Raw genomic sequence first — 5,986 nt, forward strand, 5'->3', positions numbered from 1 at the left:
ATAGTTGCAGTAGAAATCCTTTGATCCAGGATTCATGGTGCAAGTGGAGAGAGATGACTAAATGATCCATTGGATTTTCTTCTGAGATTGTCTTGGGCCAGATCTACACTATTGCTTTAAAGCGCTTTATAACAGTTTTATAGCGCTTTAAAGCAGTTAAAGCACTTTATAACTGTTATAAAGCGCTTTAAAGCAGTAGTGTAGATCAGGCCTTGGTCTGCTCCATATTGCCCAAAAGTCAGGGTTTTCTAGGGTCTCCAACATTATGCCTATGACATTACACCCAGGGAACTTCAGCTGACTTTAGGAATCACAATGGCTACCAAAGGCCAGTAAGTCTGGCCTCCCACCCAAGGCATTCTGGGAGTTCTGCCCAAGGTATGCTGGGAGTTGTAAACCTAGATTTTTATTAAATTCTTTAAAAATACCTAAAACCCCAAAATTCATGTTTTTAGATTTTTTTCTAATCCATTTACATAATGTCCTGTCTGGTTGAATAGCATTAAGGCAGTACCATATGTGGAACTGGGTAAACATTTAGGGACTTATGTGACACACACATACTTTCCACTTGATAGGTAGAGAGATATACTCCATCAGCGCAATGGCAGCATGAATGCTGTGCCCTTTCCTCACCTCCCCCACTCCTACCAAGTGGCAGAATTAATAGTCCTTAATTGTTGTTTTGTTAGAGCTACATTTCTAAATGGCTCATTATGAAGCATCTGAATGCTTTTTATAAAACTATTGGGTCTAATTTTGGTCTCAATTACACCAGGGTAGAATTCCAATGGGGTCACTGGGTCACCCTGGAAGAAGAAAAAACAATCAAAGTAAATGAGAGGCGAATCAAGATAATTGAATACAAAGTGGAGCTGCTAATGGCTATTTGTGTTGAAGCATCTGTGTGGTTAGAATAGGGTAAGTAGCATTTCTTACAGTGGAAACTCAAACCATCTAAGCCAATTGCATAACATTCTCCATGAGAAAGATTACAATGTTTCCTATCATTCAGGTCTCCTTCTACCTACTTTGGAATATGGCACAATACAGGATCTATATGTCTATAATATAAAGATAAAGCTATAGAGATATTGGACCTAAAGAGCAGTATCCTATTTGGCACTAGCACTAACATAAATTACATTACCTCTAGTGCAACACCAATATTGTCTGCTGGCACCATGAGTCTTCCAGGGAAAACCACCCTGTGTTCAAATGCTATTATTGTGCTACAGCAGACATGGACAACTGCTATGTTTGTCCCCTGGACCGTGCACTCTGGACCTCATGCACACAGGAACTCTGAATTTATTTTTTAAATCGTAGGTTGTCACTGAAATTCAGCAGCAAACCACTCCATAGCACTCAACGGGTTAAATTTAGCTTGTTTGCAAGCCAAATACGACCCTTGTAGTACTCTGTGGCCTGCTTCAGACAACACACTAAACCATGCTGCTTAACCACAATGGTTAATGGAATGCATTAAGGTTAATGCATTCCCTTAACCGTTGTGTGGTTAAGCAGCATGGTTTAGCGTGTCGTCTGAACCAGGCCTGTACTGCTACAGGCACCATTTTTTGTTTAAAAAATGCCATGGAATTTCGCCACTGTGGCAAGGACAGCAGGGCCCACATGTGGGCCACCCCATGAGCTAGGGTTAGGTTATGCTAACCCCATGTAACTTACTAATGCTAAATGTTGTTGCTTTTGGCCAAACTACACATTACATTAAATGCACAATCACATTTAATGTATCTGTATTTTTAAAACAAAAATGGTGGTGGTCATTTGTTTGGTTTGGAAGCAAACATTAGTCATGGGGATGGCCATCAGAATCAGGTTCCTGTCACTTGAAGAGGTGGGATTATGTTTTTGTATGCACACTGTGGTCCTGATGAAAATTGCCTCCCTAATTTTGTTTTGGATTGTAGCCTAATCCATGTGATACTTATTTTTTAACTGTGTGTGCGCGCACACACACTGTATATGTCAACACATAATTTTGAGTTATTTTCTTAAGAACCACAGTGGTATTACAAACAAATCCACAGAGCTATTATTTGTGAGTAAAGCCAGATTAGGGTAATGTCTAAATCCTTTGTCTAATCAAAGTGTTCCATCACGATGGTGCCATAAAGAGCCAATGTTACTTGGGAACAAAAGCACTGCTATCAAACCTTACTATCTTTTGTAAACCTGGAGCTATAAGTCATCGACTTCTTTGATTCCATAAGCCACACTCATTTTGAGAAAGTATGGGTCTAAAAAGGATTTTGTGTGCAAGGTTGGTATCCAAGGGAGATTGTTTTAGCATTATATTTGCATGGTGCTAATCACCTTCTTATCTTCCAGATAATATCTCACACCAGGGCACAGCATTTTAAAAAGCCCTTGTATTTGATTGTTCACAGTTTGAATGCTTTATATGCATGGATCAAAGAAATATTCAGGCAATATGTGATTAAGGTGGCCATAATTTGGATCAACTGAAGATACTTGTGTGCTGAGTTTGTCTTAGAGAAACTGATCAGAAGATGAAGAAGAAAAAGAGGACGAGGAGGAGGAGGAGGAGGAGGAGGCTCTCCTATTTAATCATGTGTAGTAAGACCAATCCACAGTGCAAAGCAGAGGGGTAAACCATCTCTGGCTGTAATATTAAGCCCAGTTACTCAGCAGTAACACTCAGTGTAGGACTTACTTCTAGATAAACAGACATTGGATTGTGCTATATAACAGATGCCCATTTTCTCCAATAGATTCAAATATTTAGTCAAGTCATTCAAAACATAACTGAGGAGTGAATGCCTTAGAAGGTGAAGAAGGAACTGGAAAAAGACATGGGATGTTTCATACCTGAATGTTTATCCTATTTGCTGCAATCTTATGGTCCTTAGGATGGCATCCCAGGGGCTTTCTTTCTCTGAAGACAGAAGGAGAGGCCTGATCACAGAGGGGGAGATCAGACCTCCCTATTCCCCTCCCAGACACCATGGAAACTTCCACAGCTCTTGACTGTCGAACTCTGGAGTAAAGGCAAAAAAGGGTGTTCTGTTGGTGTGTCAAGGGCAGCCTGGGGAAAGGCTTGGAGCTGTAGGATCTATAGCCTTCACATTTTCCTGGCATGATGGTGGACAGAATTTCATCATAAAATCATAAAAGTAAAACAAAGACAAAAAATGGGTGGAGGTGTAATAATGTTGCTGCCCCATCCATTCTGCCCTGTCAGCACAAGGCAGGATGGACTTTGAATAATGCAGTTCCTCTACCATTGGATCTTCCCATAACCACTGGTAGGATCACTCTACCCATCTCTCATCACTGGATTATATTTGACACTGGATGACTTTTGGCCAAATCTGTAAAGTGGCTCCACTGAAAAGGTGTGTGCTTGAATGGAGATTGAGTGTTCTGAAAGTCCATCGATTATCATGCATACATGGAAGTCTTCTAGTCATTGAGTGAAGATTTCAATGAATGAATCAATGAATGAATGAATGAATGAATGAATAGTCAATGACCAGGCATGCATAAACTGACCCCAGTAGTTAGATCTTTGCTGATGACTTTAGAGACTAGTATACTTTGGTACGAGCCTCATAGGCAAGATCCTGTTTCATATAAGGCAAGAATTGTGGATGTAGATGCACACAGAGAAGTTGAATTATGATTGAATGGGAATATAAATACTATATGTACTCCATTCTCTAAGCACGCCTGTGTTTTATCCCCGTCATCCATGCCACATGATCTCTTAAAATGCTGAGTTACTGGAGAGGCTGAGGAGCTGTCCAGTGAGTCAGGGATCAAAATGCTTTAAATAAGGGAGCTGTCCAGTAGGGTATCACAGAAAGCACAGCCAGATAAGTTGTCACTTTCACTCCAGTTAGGCCCCCAATTTAGCAGCTTTTTACCTGGATCCTGTTGCCCAGGTCCTGCTCGGGGTCTGCTTTCTTGGACAAGCTGTTACTTCCCAGAAATTTTGGGGTGAGACTAGTCAGGGCAGGTCTGTATGTTCCAGGGTGGTTGCCTTGGAAGGGTTATTTCTAGCCAATGACCCCCCTTGAACCCCAAAAGCACCAGGGCTGCTTCCTCCAAGGTTTCTCTCACCCCATTGTGAGCTGATCCCACCAGGAGGATTGTGGGACACAACCATTGGATAATGTCTCTGTATGCAGAGGATTTTCTGTCTATATAAGGAGTGGGAAGCCCTGAGGAATGAAGGACTCTCAGATCCAGTGGCTTTATAAAACACAGGAACCCAGATTTCTTGTTGGTTACAAGAGGATCATGTTCATCTCATGTTCTCTTCCCAGAGGCATTCATTGAATCCCCTCTAAAGCCAAACAGAACTACTGAGTGGTGTATTCAGGAAGCAATGAGCAGCAAAACAGAATACAGCCTTGGTTAGCTTTATTCGGGCTCTCATGGTTCTTACAGCCGACTCTAAAAGTACCCACTGTGTAAACCTCACCAGACAATAGAGACTAGTGCTGTTCTGACCTCCTTGGTTAAAATAAGAAGCAGCACTGGTGTGGCTATACCCATGAGGCCAACCCGATCAACTCCGACCAAGAAGTGAAATGTATCATTAATCTAATGATGAATGTCAGGAGAGTTTAACAATTGAAATGTCTTGCTATTTGCTCCCAGAAAGTGTCAGGTGCCTATTGGGAGTGAGAGTGCAAGAGTAACAATTATATATATTTTCTTCACTCATCTAATGAGTACTGATACATACAGAGAAGCACTTCCTTGGCTAATTAGTTAGTCAGCAGTTGCTCCTTTACTCCCTATGCTGAAAAGAACAGAAGGAGATATAATACATACAGGCTGGATAGTTGGATGAGAAAATGTATTCCAAGTAGCTGAGTGGTCTGTAAGTTCCCAGGATATTCAATATATATATCGAAAAAGGCATACCCAGTAACCTGCTCCCATTTAATTAGCATTAAAGTTAAAGTAAAATTTCCAATCAATACCATTTTAGTCCCAGCTGTCTGAATAGAGTTAACACTCTGCACGTCCTTTCCAATGGTTTGGAAATGATTAAATAGCTGAAGCCTTGAATTACTTTTATTAATGTTTTTAAGGCTGTAGAATGTATGTGTCTGAAAGGAGAGTGAATTCCATCCTCTGAAATGTTTAGCATGGGATCCGTGCAATCCAGAGCCATTCGATTCATTGGGAATTGGGCCACAGACATCAATGGGATATGGAATGCACCCATGGCCATTAGAACTTATACTCATTAAAATTAGAGCAAGCTGTAAACTACTCTGCTACTTTGCCAATGTGCCTTAGAAAGAAGGGTGGGGGGTGGGGGATCATTTAAAACAGCAAGTGGATTTGCTAACAGGCCATTCAGTACATAACTAACAAGTCTTTCCTCATGGGTCACTCTAGGGGGCATAAGCCCACATGCTTGAGAAAACCAGGTCTAAACAGAGAAAACCATCATACGTCATTTTTAAGGAAATGTAAATTATTAACCACATTATTCTGACAGGAATGGTACTAGTACCGCTCTGGACTCAAAACACAGGAACACGGCAAAAAATAAATAAATGCTGAGTTATTTCTGGTCTGAAATGTGAGTTCTTTGATGTTGCAAGTGGAGTTTCTTTTTAAAGGACAGAAATGCCCTAGGTGGGGTGGGGGAATACATGGGAAAGTATTTAAAAGGGGGGTAGGGAGTAGAAGTATGTACGCCTACCTGATGTGCTTGGTGTTATAAACCCAGCACCAGAGTGTGACTGGATGTTTTGTCTTCTTTTTTCCCTTGAACTTGAGATTCCCAAATAGTACATTTGAAGAATGGGTGGATGTGCTTCCAGCAGTGTTAGGAAGAACTCTTCCAATGGGTGTTATGGATGAATGTCTTACAGGTCACTGACAGATAGGTCTTCACCAAAGACAAATTTCACTTGGCGAGTATCTGTAGTTAAAAGCTAAAGAACCAGAGTCAATGGATCAAACCATTGTT

Source organism: Elgaria multicarinata, chromosome 2 (genome assembly GCF_023053635.1).
Source record: "Elgaria multicarinata webbii isolate HBS135686 ecotype San Diego chromosome 2, rElgMul1.1.pri, whole genome shotgun sequence".
NCBI classification, from domain to species: Eukaryota; Metazoa; Chordata; class Lepidosauria; order Squamata; family Anguidae; genus Elgaria; species Elgaria multicarinata.